We start from the raw sequence: 17662 nt of genomic DNA on the forward strand, positions 1-17662 counted from the left end.
GATATGTCCCCTGCTTACCATCCTTGCTCTCTGCGTGGTGAAACTGAGCTGCAGCTGCACACATGCATATATCGGTAGTCACATATTACAATTTTGCATTTTCCATCGATACTTATATGAATATCAAAACAAAGTTTCTATAACTCCTTACTGGAGAAAATTACACAACACATGAAAATTGCTACACCACGAAGATGACGTGCTACGGACGCGAAATATAACCGACAGGAAGAAGATGCTGTGATATGCAAATGATTAGATTTTCAGTGCATTCACACAAGGTTGGCGCCGGTGGCGACACCTACAACGTGCTGACATGAGGAAAGTTTCCAACCGATTTCTCATACACAAACAGCAGTTGACCGGCGTTGGCTGGTGAAATGTTGTTGTGATGTTTACACTTTTGATAAACGTCGGATTTCAGCCTATCGCGATTGCGGTTTATCGTATCGCGACATTGCTGCTCGCGTTGGTCGAGATCCACGACTGTTGGCAGAATATGCAATCGGTGGGTTCAGGAACGCCGTTCTGGTTCCCAACGGCCTCGTATCACTAGCAGTCGAGATGAAAGGCATCTTATCCACATGGCTGTAAAGGATCGTGCAGCCACGTCTCGATCCCTGAGTCAACAGATGGGGACATTTGCAAGACGACAACCACCTGCACGAACAGTTTGACGACGTTTGCAGCAGCATGGACTATCAGCTCGGAGACTATGGCTGTGGTTACCCTTGACGCTGCATCACATAGAGGAGCGCCTGCGATGGTGTACTCAACGACGAACCTGGGTGCACGAATGGCAAAACGTCATTTTTTCGGATGACTCCAGGTTCTGCTTACAGCATTACGATGGTCGCATCGGTGTTTGGCGACATCGCGGTGAACGCACATTGGAAGCGTCTATTCGTCATCGCCATACTGACGTATCACCCGGCGTGATGGTATGCGGTGCCATTGGTTACACGTCTCGATCACCTCTTTTTCGCATTGACGGCACTTTGAACAGTGGACGTTACATTTCAGATGTGTTACGACCCGTGGCTCTACCCTTCATTCTATCCCTGCGAAACCCTACATTTCAGCAGGATAATGCACGGCCGCATGTTGCAGGTCCTGTACGGGCCTTTCTGGACACAGAAAATGTTCGACTGCTGCCCTGGCCAACACATTCTCCAGATCTCTCACCAATTGAAAACGTCTGGTGAATGGTGGCCGAGCAACTGGCTCGTCACAACACTTCGGTCACTACTCTTGATGAACTGTGGTATCGTGTTGAAGCTGCATGGGCAGCTGTACCTGTACACGGCATCCAAGCTCTGTTTGATTCAATGCCCAGGCGTATCACGGCCGTTATTACGGCCAGAGGTGGTTGTTCTGGGTACTGATTTCTCAGGATCTATCCACCCAAATTGCGTGAAAATGTAATCACATGTCAGTTCTAGTATAATATATTTGTCCAATGAATACCCGTTTATCATCTACATTTCTTCTTGATGTAGCAATTTTAATGGCCAATAGTGTAGCACCTTAGATGACTTTCAGTATGGCTTTTGGTAAGGTAGAAGTGCTAGAGAGACAGCTTTTGCCGTTGCTATCCAAATGGAAGCAAAAATTTAAGAATATAAAGCCACGTTCATAGGATCTGTCGACCCAATTGAAGCATTCGATAACGGAAAACGTGAATAATACAAAGTAAGATGTTGGAACGACACCATATCGATGACATAATTGGATTGGTAAACGAAACACATAACCATATACTACAGCTACGTAACACTGAGATCACACTTGAAACCAAAACAGACCAAAAGATACACTTCCGAGACATAGCAATGGGAAACCAAAGTACTGAACACCGGTTCTGAACACGCAGAAATCCTATATCAACCAGTACAATAATATACAACAGATCAAGCCTGTACAGGGTGAACAGAATTTCGATGGATGAAGATAGCTACAGACAAGAGCTAAACAGAGACAAATTTCGACAGAAAATTATTACAGAACAAATACAACTGAAGAATTAAACCTAGAAATAAAAAAGAAAAACAGTATAAAAAACAATGTTACAGAACAATTCGCCAGTATCGATTATACCACAGAGAACAAACAAAGTAAACAAAATGAAAAAACCACAAAGACAGGAAAATATGGCGTACCATGACATTAGGCCACAAAATAACACACAAAAGTGGAAACATTACAAGGAAACTAGGAATACAAGTGGCATATAGAACAAACAATACACTACAGAAAAGGTAAAAGCACCTACTACCACCCTAGATGAATTCATCAATGCAGGTATATACATAGTAATTAGTAATAACTGATAGCGTTACACCGTATTTTACGCCTTTACAAAGCTCAATAACACTTGATGCAACATTTACTAAACCTACTTAAAATTTGGATGTATATGTTTCAGAAACAACACACAGACCAAAAGAAAGATCACTCTGGATGAAACAACTGATGTGAAATACATTCGGACGCAAACAAAAATTTGTCTTCTTGCAAAAAGACGGAAACTCCTTGATCCATTACTAACTGAATAAAGTACATGACGACAGGTGTTTCAAAATGTCACAGGAAATGTTAAGCTTTCGTGCTTGGTGCCTATGCACCCACTCTGAAGACAAGTTAGTATGGCCACAAACCTCATTCAACGGTATGACGTGATATAGGGCACTACGACATTCGTAGCGAAACCTTTAGGTCTGGTCTGTGCCTGTAGCTTTGTAGCGTTTTCTGCACGAATAAAAGACAGTAAGCACGCAGTGTTCAACTTGTTTTAATTTTTATGATGAATTTTGAAGAGACCCATCCGTCGTCAGGCTGGAGAATTTCAATTTGTTCTGTTGTGCGGATCTCTGCCACTTAAGGGAAATAACGATTTAGTGACAGTGAAAAATATTTTGGAGGAATAAGTATGCAAAAGTCAGAATAACACTGAGCATAAACATTTTTAAACCTTCTGCATGTGACGGCAACATCGTTTTTTCTTTGTTTCAACGATTATATTGAATGCTTCAAATGGACAATAGCATATTTCGCATCTGGAGATTCGACCACTTAACTGGAATTTTTTTTTTAAAGTAGTAATCCGTTTCAGCGTTTTTGTTTTGCACAGAATGGTACACTGAACCTACTCTTCACCCTATAAAAAGCTATAATTCATGTTACAGAACCTAAAACGCGAAGTAGATAATTTCTTTCAGCGGCAGCGATATAATAGTTTAACGAATTTTCATTCTACCTCGTTTAATCTCCTTGGCATGAGTGTTGGCAATGTCTAAACTTAGTGCTCGTAATATAATTTGACTTTCTCCTGTCATCATCGACACCGATTTCCCTTCATTCAGTAACTATTGTGCTCTTTACAGTGCCTCGTGGAATGAGCGATCTCATGGTGGGAGGGAGGGAGAGAGGGGCACCGATTGAGTAAGCCTCACGAGAAAGTTTTCTCATTTCCAGGCAATCCTGAAGAATTTTCCTCCGAGTCGCCTAATGCATTCTGATGTCCACCGCATCTACTGTGACCTTCGAATTCCGTTCTGTGTGGGAATGCCAGCTATTACTTTTCATCCATATTCTGAAACTTCACCAGAAAATAATACTTTTGAACGGCAATAAAGAGGTACATCACGTCAACTGTGTTGATCCAGGATTGGTAACGAAATATCTGTTCAACGCACTTCGCAAATAAAGAAGAACATCAAAGGCAAATTAAGTGTTATGGTCTCAGTGTTAGGTGTTAATCGACGGGACCGGCAATATAATGTACTCCGTAAGTACTAGTACATTTTTCGTATCTTTGATCACCTGTCGCATTGGTAGTGAACATCCCTGTGTATCACATTATTTTTTTATCATCCAGACTGTACGCATCTGGTTTTAATTATTCACTTCTGTACTTGACTAATAATTGTAGAAACTAATTCTTCAATTCATGGCAAGCGTTTGCAGGAGTATGCCTTTCGATCATGAAACCTTATTTCGTTTGTTCTTACATACTTCCTACAACTTCCGTGAATTACCTATGATCCCTTGATGCACGCTTCGTAAACAACTGGCTTTTTTAATTATTGTTTTCTCATCCCAAATATGTCTTAATTTGCTCAAATTTGTCTTAATTTGGTGTTATTGGTTCTAATATCAACGTTCAGAAAATTTTGTTTCATGTCTCCCTGTCTTTCTTTTTGTCCGTGGTCTAAACTTGATGCCAGAAGCACATTTTAAACTCACGCCATATTCAACCATGAGAACTAACTCTTGTACGTTTATTATTCGTTTAAAATCTAGCTCAGAACTCTTCTCATTTGTTCCCTACATTGAGTAACATATTCTCATCTGCTGTATATTTCAACTAATTAGTTTTGATCAGTCAAACACAAATCTGAAAGTAGAATCGAAAAGTAGCGTTTCCCATATTTTGCGTACCGTTAAATTTTCGTTTTGATTGTCTCCCTTCATGCCAGAGAGACATTTGTTACATAGCCTATAAAACTCCTACAGAAGAATGTCGAAAATTTGATGCACTATAAGGTGAATGAGTAGGATCTCCGAAAAATCGGCGAGGAAAGGAATATATGGAAAATACTGTTAAGAAGGGACAAGATGATAGGACATCTGGTAAGACATCATGGAATAACTTCCATGGTACTAGAGGGAGGTGTGAAACATAAAACCCGTAGAGGAAAACAGATACTGGATTATAATTACAATAGCCGGCCGGAGTGGCCGAGAGGTTCTAGGCACTACAGTCTGGAACCGCGCGACCGCTACGGTCGCAGGTTCGAATCCTGCCTCGGACATGGATATGTGTGATATCCTTAGGTTAGTTCGGTTTAAGTAGTTCTTAGTTCTAGGGGACTGATGACCTCAGAAGATAAGTCCCATAGTGCTCAGAGCCATATAATTACAATAATTAAAGAAGTAGGTTGCAAGTGTCACTCCGAGATGAAGAGGTTCGCGCAAGTGAGTAATTCTTGACGGGACGCGTCAAATCTGTCAAAAGACTAATGAGTCAAAAGAAGAAAAAAAAGCACTGTCTTTGTTTTCTGTATAAACGTAATAACAGTGTAGTTATTATTAATACAAAGTTCCTTGGTACAGCGGTATTTCACTGACACCAAGCAATTTACAACACCTGCGCTGCAGCACAATGCTAACACGCAGTGTTGACGTTCTGACTTTGTTTTATACTTCACATAATACGAGTTAGTCAGCGGCAAGTATTTAAAATATCTTTAACAACACGCTGTACATCCTAGAAACCCCTCGTGTCTGTTATTCCATCCATAAAGTATTTTACTACACTCCTGGAAATTGAAATAAGAACACCGTGAATTCATTGTCCCAGGAAGGGGAAACTTTATTGACACATTCCTGGGGTCAGATACATCACATGATCACACTGACAGAACCACAGGCACATACACACAGGCAACAGAGCATGCACAATGTCGGCACTAGTACAGTGTATATCCACCTTTCGCAGCAATGCAGGCTGCTATTCTCCCATGGAGACGATCGTAGAGATGCTGGATGTAGTCCTGTGGAACGGCTTGCCATGCCATTTCCACCTGGCGCCTCAGTTGGACCAGCGTTCGTGCTGGACGTGCAGACCGCGTGAGACGACGCTTCATCCAGTCCCAAACATGCTCAATGGGGGACAGATCCGGAGATCTTGCTGGCCAGGGTAGTTGACTTACACCTTCTAGAGCACGTTGGGTGGCACGGGATACATGCGGACGTGCATTGTCCTGTTGGAACAGCAAGTTCCCTTGCCGGTCTAGGAATGGTAGAACGATGGGTTCGATGACGGTTTGGATGTACCGTGCACTATTCAGTGTCCCCTCGACGATCACCAGTGGTGTACGGCCAGTGTAGGAGATCGCTCCCCACACCATGATGCCGGGTGTTGGCCCTGTGTGCCTCGGTCGTATGCAGTCCTGATTGTGGCGCTCACCTGCACGGCGCCAAACACGCGTACGACCATCATTGGCACCAAGGCAGAAGCGACTCTCATCGCTGAAGACGACACGTCTCCATTCGTCCCTCCATTCACGCCTGTCGCGACACCACTGGAGGCGGGCTGCACGATGTTGGGGCGTGAGCGGAAGACGGCCTAACGGTGTGCGGGACCGTAGCCCAGCTTCATGGAGACGGTTGCGAATGGTCCTCGCCGATACCCCAGGAGCAACAGTGTCCCTAATTTGCTGGGAAGTGGCGGTGCGGTCCCCTACGGCACTGCGTAGGATCCTACGGTCTTGGCGTGCATCCGTGCGTCGCTGCGGTCCGGTCCCAGGTCGACGGGCACGTGCACCTTCCGCCGACCACTGGCGACAACATCGATGTACTGTGGAGACCTCACGCCCCACGTGTTGAGCAATTCGGCGGTACGTCCACCCGGCCTCCCGCATGCCCACTATATGCCCTCGCTCAAAGTCCGTCAACTGCACATACGGTTCACGTCCACGCTGTCGCGGCATGCTACCAGTGTTAAAGACTTCGATGGAGCTCCGTATGCCACGGCAAACTGGCTGATACTGACGGCGGCGGTGCACAAATGCTGCACAGCTAGCGCCATTCGACGGCCAACACCGCGGTTCCTGGTGTGTCCGCTGTGCCGTGCGTGTGATCATTGCTTGTACAGCCCTCTCGCAGTGTCCGGAGCAAGTATGGCGGGTCTGACACACCGGTGTCAATGTGTTCTTTTTTCCATTTCCAGGAGTGTATTATATTGGACATGCCGGATTAGTAAAATAACAAAAGGTAGAAGTTGACAGACATGGAGGCTGATATATACTTTCCGAATTAGTTACAGCCAGAACGAATATTACGGTAGCTAGCCTCATTTCGTCACGAGTCACTGGTTTGACTGAACTCCTCGCACCCAGCACACTCCCACAGCTGTTAGGACGACGTCAAGACCATGATTATATCTTTGCCTATTCATGTAAATCAAAATTTTTGGTAACAATTTTGGGAAAGCAGAGATCTTATAATCTGTATAAAATCAGTGAAAAAGCATTATTGATCGCGATGGTAATTTTATTAAAATACGTTTCAGCTACTGAGGTCAACTTACTGTTCTACGCATCGTCAACTTCAGCCGATGGTGATGTCGGAATATTGCGTAAGTGTAGGCCGAAACAGGACGTTTTAGGAAAATAACCATCGTGAACAATATTTTTCTCTGGTTTTATGTATTCATTAAATTCCTTGTGTGCTTCCATTTGCCTCTGCAAAACAGAGTGAGCACCATTCCATAATAAAGTAGATGAGTCCTAGAAGAGGACATGAAGCTAACATTTTCCATCACAGGTCTGGGACACTTTTCCTTTAATAAGAATTATTAATCGTGAAATGTGGCATAATTCTCGTTTCCGAGAATACAATGACTGATTAAATAATACCTTAATTCGTCTTTTCTTTCATGGGACGGTATCCACAGATTTAGCATATGCAGTTAACTTGTAATCAGCAGTTATATTCAGTGTCCGTGTTGCACCAAAATAAGCGTCGCCGTACTGAAACACGTGTTGTGTCATAACAGTTGAAGCTGTGATTGTGTAAGTGAATTGTGGATTACTGAGTGGTTATATAAAAGAGGGAAACTCGTAATCGTCTCAGAACGTATATATAGATTGATAGAGAAGCTTAAATTTGTGTAACTCATATAAACCTTATTTTGAACAAACCATTAGTTGTGTAAAACATCTAGCTGCTATTGAAAGCTCCAGTTGACGTTTTCCCGTGTTTCAAATGAAATATGCGTTCTTAAACTTCGCCTCCAATAAATACACAGTGCATTACTTTATTTGTTTCCTCTTACATGTTTCGACGCCTACGTGTCATTTTCTTTGGCTCTAGATTTATTTGTGTAAGAGTATTACACCAAACTCTAGTTTTTTTTTTCTATTTTCGGCCTTAAACTTTGACATGTGCATTATATTTATTTTGTTTCGATTGTCCAAGTTATGTGACACAAATTGTGATAGTGATTTCTACACATCGGCTTGTTTTCTTGCCTTTTAATGTTTGACAGCATGCCTTCTGAGGTATAGTAGTAGAGAATTTGCTTATTTTTCAAAATACTTTTTCTTGGACAATGGTTGTATGCGTCCTGTCCCTACGTTTTTCTTCCAGTTGAACGCCTTTAGTGTGTTTTCTTTATATATTGTCATTCGGTACCCAGTTCTTCACGTTCTTTCCTACTACCGATTTGTACACAGACGTGCGTTCTCAAATCTCGTTTAAGTGTAAATGTAGTGTGGAAGCAGATGAAAGTGAAGTATCACAAAGTGTAGAGGTGTGTATAGTTACAAAAGAATAAGAAATTATAGGAAAGATGCACAAGCAGATGGAAGTGTAAGTACACAACAAATACAATTCCTACACTGAAAAAATATTGTACAAAGTAAGCACATTGTTTAAGACTAATTTGAGATTGCCTGCTGGTAAATGATGAAAGGCATGAAAACAGTCCGCATGCTTTGCTCAAGTTATTCAGTTTCAAGTGAGCTATGGAAACAAAATTTATAAAAAGCACGTCTTAGAATTTCTACAACAAAAAGACAAAAAAGAAAACAGCAACGTGAACTTCGTCTGATATTTTACAGAAGTAAATCAAGACTCACAGAAAATAAGAGGCAAGCAGGAAAATAGATACATCGTGTTTCGCAGAAGGAAGAGTTTAAAATTCCCAAATTGCTTGTGTTATTTATATAATCTTACTTCGTGCGGAGCTCATTATTTAAGAACAGAGCCTTAATAGATACTTAATAGCTACTGGTTTCAGTAACCTTTTTTGTTTTCTTGGTCATCATACTGTACCGGTAGGAAACGCTGTATCGCATCTATTATCTAATTTTTCTGGGCAAGTGTAGGCTAAATGTGCGTGTTGTTCCATGTTTCTCTTAGTGAGCGTAACTCGCTGGTGGCTCTAGTAAGATGGTGTAGTTACAATTCCCAACTCGTTCCTCTTCAGTGCTGCTTGTGTTGGTGGGGTTCCAACGGACGTCATGCGAGTATGGAACCGCTGCATTCACTAGGACAATACTCAACGTCATTCGGGATCTGCACTGCTCTAAAATACTAGCGCCCGAGAGGAAGGATATATCATTTACTCGGCTACACAGGATCGAGGAGCCACGTGATGTATCTTGAGTGAGGAAACTGGCTTGTTTGAAGCGTATTACGTATCTACACTGAATCAGCGGGTATGGAGCATCATTAACAGTCAACAAGATGACGGTATTTCAGAATTCCTTCTAGACAGAAGCAGAGAAAGGCGCATCGTAAATTGTGGGGCCTGCGACTAACGCTGGATGTCTCAGTGACACGACGTCGTCTGTTCGTAAGAGGTTTGATACTGCGTATTGAATTGCGGTAGACGTATCCGTTATGAAGGCGTCGAGGAGAACGAACGATGCTCGCATGAGTTCCCACTACCAGGCGTGTGAGTATTGGATACCTTAGATACAGATACAGTTATTTGTGGTTTGCAAAGGCATTGATTTGTACAGCAGCCGTTACGTTTCTAACACATTAAGCCTTGTCGCCGTGTCCTGTCTTTCAACAAGATAACACAACACTACTGCCCGTGCTGTCCTTGCCTATCGCGATATAGACAGTGTTTAGTCGATGCCTGGTTAACAATTTTCCGTTACTCTCTACCGACTGAAAACATCTGCTCACATACGGGCGACATTCTGTCCTGTCAGCTGCCGCTAGCCAAAGGGATTCATGAGGGCTGTCATAGAACTAAAGCAGAAAAGAATCAGGTAGTGGTATCTGTCAACAAATATAAACTTGGCTCGATGCTCAGCCGTATTAGAGTATTGTGTAACTCTGTATATAAATTTCGCGTTTGTTTACTCCAAATCACCTGCAATTTTTTCATGTCTTCTTCCTATTATAATGAATAACTGCAATAGACTTAGTAAACTGTCGTTGTTTGGTACCCAGTCAAGAGTGCAATATTAATGGTCAGCATCGTACGTACATCAACTGAGTAACAGGTAACGCTGTATCTGTATATACACTGGTGCGCGAAGCTTATAAATGAAAGTACCTTTCGCAATATGTGCCGCTGCCAAGCAATAGAGCTCGATGAAACTATACAATAGGAAAAACTGCTTCAGTGTAATACAGAAGGTAAGTAAAAGTTACACCTTATGATGCGAACAGAAACGACACATTTATTCAAAAACAGTGATTACATTGAATTCACCACGATTCGTGATGGTCCCCTGGACATTACAAAAGTTGGGACATCGTTCTTAATGGAGTGTGTTATCAACGTGGTCGGCAATGCATGGTCTGCAACGTGCTCCCATGCTTACCAAAAGGTTGACAAGGTGTACTTGTGGTACGGCGCTCCATTCACCAACGCGGTTGACAACACTTGGATGGGCAGTAGTTTATGCGTAAGTATTACAATACGTCTCCCCATGCATCTCACATGTACTGGAAGTGATTTAAGTCGGGGAACGGGCAGGACAATGCATTCGCCGAATGTCCTCTCGTTCCAAGAGCTCCTACACCTGCGTTGTTCGAAACGGTCGCGCATTGTCATCTGTAAAAATGAAGTGGACGAAAAGGCGCACATGATGTAGAAGTACAGAGTCACAATTACGTTCAAACAAACGCTCATTCAGCACCTCGATTCCCAACACCTTAAAACCGGGACCAACAAAACGATCATGCTCGACAATGTGGTGCATTATTACGTGTTAGCACTTCAGAGTGTGAGAGTGCGAGGGGTCCGCCCCCAGTAACTGATTGGTAAAAAAAAAAAAAAAAGAGCACTTAATAATAAAAACAGTGGTCAGCATGTCAGTCCTAAGGTTCAAATGGTTCAAATGGCTCTGAGCACTATGGGACTTACTTTCTGAAGTCATCAGTCCCATTGAACTTAGAACTACTTAAACTTAACTAACCTCAGGACATCATACACATCCATGTCCGAGGCAGGATTCGAACCTGCGACCGTACCAGCAGTGCGGTTCCAAACTGTAGCACCTAGAACTGCTCGGCCACTCAGGCCGGCTTCAATCCTAAGGGCTCGGGTTCGATTCCCGGCTGGGTCAGAGATTTTCTCCGCTCAGGGACTGGGTGTTGTATTGTCCTAATCATAATCATTTCGTCCCCATTGACGCGCAAGTCGCCGAAGTGGCGTCAAATCGAAAGACTTGCACCCGGCGAACGGTCTACCCGACGGGATGACCTAGTCATACGACACTTACATTTTACTTACCGTGTGAGGGTATGTCCAGCACTGTTGAACATGATCATTTGGGTGTCCTGATACGGTGGTGCGGAAGACATAACATGGCATGGGCCAAATCGTTCAACATAGTACATTCACCGGTCAAGTTGTAAGTAGGATTTTATGTTGGTAACGCCAAGAGGTGCTCTGTATGAAAATCGCTTACTGCGCTGTGTGTAGTCTGTGGCTGGCTGTATTCATTGTTGGAATATTCGCTAGTGTAGCGTTTGGCAGTTGGATGTGAATAGCCCGTAGCGTTGGGCTGTTGGATGTGAGCCGCCAGCAGAGAGATGCCAGAGTTTTGAGAGGTTACTATGAGCGGACGATCTGGACGTGTGTCCGCCAGAAAAAGGAATTTTATAAGACTGGAAGTCTTGAACTGAAATATACATTATGACTTTTGAACACTATTAAGGTAATTACATTGTTTGTTCTCTATCAAAATCTTTCGTTTGTTAACTATACCTATCAGTAGTTAGTGCCTTCAGTAGTTATAATCTTTTATTTAGCTGGCAGTATCGACGCTCCCTGTATAGCAGTAGTTCGAGTAACGAAGATTTTTGTGAGATAAGTGATTCATGAAAGGTAGTCAGGGCCATTCTTTTGTGGGGATTATTGAAAGTCAGATAGCGTTGCACTAAAAATATTGTGTGTCAGTTTAGTGACGATCATAACAAGTAAAGAGAGAAGTGTCTGAGTACGTTCAGTTTTGCTCAGCTGTTTGAAAATCAAATAAGAGTTTTTCCAGCACTCACATTCTTTACACACAAAAGGGAATTTTCAGACTTTATTGTCACATTGAACTGCTTGCAATATGCTTCTTTCCATGGGTGCATTCAGCCCTGACTGCATTTTTACGGACAAAAATCTGTCTGCCCGTTCCGCCGATTTTAATCCCATCGAACATGAGTACGATGCGTTGGAGAGACGAACTGTAACCAGTCCGCATGCACCGAGAACCATCCTGCTATTGTGTCTTGCACTAGTACAGGAATGGCCTACCATAAGAACTCTTCAGCAGACTTCTGGCCGGCACATGAGCACTTTGCAGAGCATGATTGCCATCTGTGGTGATAACACACAATAATAATAATCTTTTGTCACCATTTGTGATATGCGTCAGACTGTCATATAGCGCGGTGACTTGAGTGTAAAAATGTTCAAATGTGTGTGAATTTCTAAGGGACGAAACAGCTGAGGTCATCGGTCCTAAGATTACACACTGCTTAAACTAACTTAAACTAATTTATGCGAAGAACAACAAATACACCCATGCTCGAGGGAGGACTCAAACCTCCTGCGGTAGGGGCCGAGCAATCCGTGGCAGGGTGCCTCAAACCGTGCGGTCACGCCGCGCGGCTGATTTGAGTGTAGTTAATGTCTTTACTAATGTGTCATTTCCATTCGTCTTATTCGTCATTCCATTCAGTTACCTTCTGTTCTGCAATGTGGTAGTTCTTTCTTTCTATGGTCCAGCTTTCATCGAGCTATATACCGTTGTAGTGACACGTCATGTGAAAGGTTCTTTATCGTCCTTACGTTTTGTACACCAGTGTACTTCCCGATGCCATCTAAATGTCAATAATGATCGCTTATAATATTACAGAGATGAGTAAGTACAATCATGAAGTGAGTCCGCAGTCACGCCGGCCGCTGTATCCAAGCGGTTCTATGCGCTACAGTCCGGAACCGCGAGACTGCTACGGTCGCAGGTTCGAATCCTGCCGCGGGCATGGATGTGTATGATGTCCTGAGATGGCCTCAGATGCTAAGCCCCATAGTGGTCAGAGCCGTTTGAACCTTTTTGAGTCGGGAGTCAATGTTACACTACGCAACGCTGCGCAACGGAACACTAAACAGCAGATTTAAACCAAAGGATTGTTGCTTAAAGCACGTAGCCAATGATGCACTTTGAACCTCTGCGATAATGGTCGAAGCAGAAGAAAGAAATTAAAATTTGTGCTGCGGCGGGGACTCAAACCCGGGTTCGAGTCCCGGCCGTAGCACAATTTCAATTCATTTTTTCTTCTTCGATCATTATCGTTGATAATGAAGAGACTTAAACGTCTCAGGTAAACATTTAATTATAAGATCTACAATTTGAACATGTGTGACAAAGAGCCTCATATATTCTGGTGATACCTTCCTTCCCATGGGTTTATCGCGACTGGCATATTGTGCAAAAGTGTTGAGAATGAATTATAACACTGAAGTAAACTGTTTCGAGGTTCATGTGCTCATAAGACATCTACGTCTGTTATTTTCAGGGGATTTTTCCTCAATGTTTGGCATGTCGTCATCATTCACTCGTTTCTATCTATTTTGTAGTTCACCACACATCAGTGCCTGTACCTTGCTTTCTTGCAGAACATTAACAAGTATTGCGGTATGTTTTCCTACCGAGAGCGGAGAGTATCGTTGCCTTCATGAAAACACGGCAGCCCTGTCTTGCAGCAGCATGCTCACGCTGAACTCCTTTGGTAGCTCCGCAGCTAACGGCTCGCATGAGCGCCTGTGTTGGACCTGGGCGAAGAGCTTCTTCCGTGAGTACGTCGTCTATATGCAAGAGAACTGTACGGTTCTATCAAACTGTTAGAAGCTGCGATGATGGCGCGTCCAAAATTCATAAAAGGACACGGGAGGTTCAGGCCCTGCTGTCGTAAATCTTGCACGCCGCGAAACGGACTCGGATTGAGAGAAACGTTGGACGGCTCTGTTCGCCGAGCAGAGGAGCGAGACGAAGGAACGACTAAAATAGCTACGCCGTAGATTGTGTGCGTTTAAGGTTCAACTCCAGCCGCTGACCTACTTATTCTGTTACACGCTATCGCAGACACATCGAGCAGCTCTCTAATGTAAGCTTCACTGCTACTTAGTGAGGTATTACTTTAGGACTTTATCTTAGTCTTTTGTTGTTTGATGATTTACTACTTAAGATTTTATTTTAAATACACTAACGGAAAGAGACTGCAACACCAAATAACAATTAATGTAGAGTAGCGAAATTGCGGAAATACATTTGTCTGAGCAACATATTTAAGGGATTAACATTGCGAGATCACAATGTAAGCGCGATATAAGCCACTGAACGCTGGCCATGGTGACCGAGCGGTTCTAGGCGCTACAGTCTGGAACCGCGCCACCGCTACTGTCGTAGGTTCGAATCCTGCCACGGGCATGGATGTATGTGATGTCCTTAGGTTGGTTAGGTTTAAGAAGTTCTAAGTTCTAGGGGACTGATGATCTCAGAAATTAAGTCCCATTGTGCTCAGAGCCATTTTTTTTGCCATTGAAAGTGTGAAGTGCTAGTACTTTAAAAATAACCGGTGCAACCACCAGAAAGTTGCATTCAAGCATGCACACGTGCATTGATTGTGTTCTGTTGTTGTTGTTCTTTTTGGGGGAAGAGACGAAACAGCGAGGTCATCGATCTAATCGGATTAGGGAAGGACAGGGAAGGAAATCGGCAGTGCCCTCTCAGCGAAACCATCCCAGCATTTGCCTGGAGCGATTTAGGGATATCACAGAAAACCTAAATCAGGATGGTCGGACGCGGGATTTAACCGTCGTCCTCCCGAATGCGAGTCCAGTCTGCTAACGACTGCGCCACCTCGCTCGGTATTTTGTATTCTACAGGTGCCAGATGTCAGTTTGCGGAACGGAGTTCCGTGCCTGTTCCTTTTGGTCGGTCGATACTGGGACGATTAATGATGTTTGTGAATGACGCTTGAGTTTCCTGCCACTGTGTGGTCGATTGGTGACAGTGATATAGCAGGCCAAGGCAATATGTCGACACTCTGTACAGCATGTTGGGTTACAACAGCTATGTGTGAGCGAGCGTTATCCAGTTGTAAAACACTCCCTGGAATGCTGTTCATGGATGTCATCTCAACAGGTCGAAACACCAGATTGACGCAGAAATTTGCGGTGAGGAAGCGTAGCACAACCACGAAAATGCTCTTGCTATCTTACGTAATCGCACACCAGACCATGACACCACCTGTACGTTCGGTATGTCTTAGGACGTTAAAAGGTTGGTTGCAGGCCCTCAACTGGCCTCCCCCTCTCATTTGCAAAAATGGCTCTGAGCACTATGGGACTTAACTTCGGAGGTCATCAGTCCCCTAGAACTTAGAACTAAGTAAACCTAACTAACCTAAGGACATCACACACATTCATGCCGAGGCAGGATTCGAACCCGCGACCGTAGCGGTCACTCGGCTCCAGACTGTAGCGCCTAGAACCTCACGGCCGTCTCTCATTTGCATCTTAGTAGTGGGGCTACTAAGCGGCAGTCGCGCCATTAGTATGCGACAGACGCAAAAGCTGAATAAACATCATCTTTCAGATGTAGAAACATGTCTTTGTGTCGAACATTTCATTCTTGGTAGTGCGATTATTTTCGTCGGTTTAGCTACATTCGAAATATTAAGTTCTGTGTTAAAAGTATTTCGAATCGTGAGTTTCTCATAATTTATATGTACTGCGTCAGATAGCGGTTAATATAAGGATTATCATTAATAATGATGATAATAATAATAATGGATTCTCAATATTGAAGGGACACATAGAATAACAAGAAATATTGGCATTAAAAAGTACAATGCAAAGCAGTAGCGAGCCGAGAATGCTTCTGCACAAGTAAATGTCTAGCTCTGAAATATATGTTAGACAAACTATAAATACATAACAGAAAAATTCCAAGGATAATTTTGAATTTAGTAAGAAATATAGGAGCCTGATTATGCACTGATAAGACAGAAGATCATGTTCAAGAGCGTTGGTAGACCTCTGGCACGCAATAAAGCCGCCTTTCTTCCTCTCAAGGATTAGACAAGTCCTTGGTACGAGAGATATGTGGCCCCAGTGGTCTACGCTCAGGTCTCGCAGTTCTAGTAACTTACGGGCCGATTGATAGTGGGCACGTAACTGGCGTAGAATAGGGTCCCAAATGTGTTGCATCAGATTTAGGTCAGGTGAATCTGATGGCCCAGACATCAGTGTAACAAGATTTGGTATGTGGGACATCTGCAGCTGAGAGGCATGATAATTAATTTAGAGAGGTCCACTTCAGTTGTACTAATTATTTATTCAAACCAGTACCGGTTGCGAGATTTTAAAATCCCATCATGATCCGCCAAGATACGGCGGTCAGGAGCCCTTGCACCGAAAATGGGATTTTAATATCACGAAATTGGTCATGGTTTGAATAAATAAGTAATCCAACTGAATCAGAACTCCCTAATTTAATTAACATCATAGCAAGTTTAGTATCACGTTGCTCGAACTGTGTAACGCTTATGCTGCTCAAAGATGTCATCACCGTCGGGGAAGGCATCAATCTTGAAAGAATAATATGGTGCACAATAATATTCACGTAGTCCACAGTTGTTACGGTACCTTCGATCGCTACCACACGTTCTACTGGATCCCATCAGAATGTTCCACAGCGTGCCTGGAGCGCTGCGTGTTTCGTCTTTCGTAGATGACCATCGAACTTGCGTGCCAAGAAACGCAATTCATACGACCTGGGGTCATGTTCAAATGCTGATTCACGGTCAAATCTCGACGATACTGAACCCAATACAACTGTAATGGACGAAGTCATTTGATTAACTTGGGAACACATAGGAGTCGTCTCCTGTTAAGCGCCATATTCGACAGTGTGCGATGGAAAGTGTGCTCCGAAACACTTGTACTGAAGCAGTAACGTTTTATATCGTCTCATTTGCTTCAGATCGCCGCCTATCCTGTTTTTAAGAATGGGAAAATCTCTGACCCCCAAGTTCTTTGATGAGCTGTGAACGTCCAAAGACGTGTCGCCTACTCCTCGTTCCACAATTCTCCACGCACTTTCCATACGTATTTACAACAGTAGGTCGCGAATAGTCTACCAGCATCGCCGTTTCTGAACGACTATTTCCATAGTGTAGGGCCATAAAAATCCACACTAAGTTGCTTATGTCAGTATAATTCCACACTTGTTGGGAATATTGTGACTAGGATGGTTCCCCGCTCGCCCCTGTTCAGCTGATATAATTTCTGTACCGCGTCGCGAGCTCACAACGTCAGTAGGCGGTATTCAGTCTCGTACAGGGCGGTTATCGCAGTCTCCTCACTGCATATCAAAAGTTAGAAAAAATAAAGTCAGTAAAGTTTAAATTTATTCTAATCCATTGTGGCATGGTAATACAGCAGATTTATAATGTGATTTGTATTAAAGAAAAAAAAACAGTATTGGATTTCAAAATGTTATTACCAGTAAAGTACATTTTCAGCCTGGGAATGTTTTTTTTAATTTTAACGCAAAAAGGAGTCGAAGACTGATATGCCTTTTAACATAGGTACAGAAAAAAATGATAATGAACTGTCCGTCCTAAGCTA

Source organism: Schistocerca americana, chromosome 1, assembly GCF_021461395.2.
Source record: "Schistocerca americana isolate TAMUIC-IGC-003095 chromosome 1, iqSchAmer2.1, whole genome shotgun sequence".
In the NCBI taxonomy this organism is placed as follows: Eukaryota; Metazoa; Arthropoda; class Insecta; order Orthoptera; family Acrididae; genus Schistocerca; species Schistocerca americana.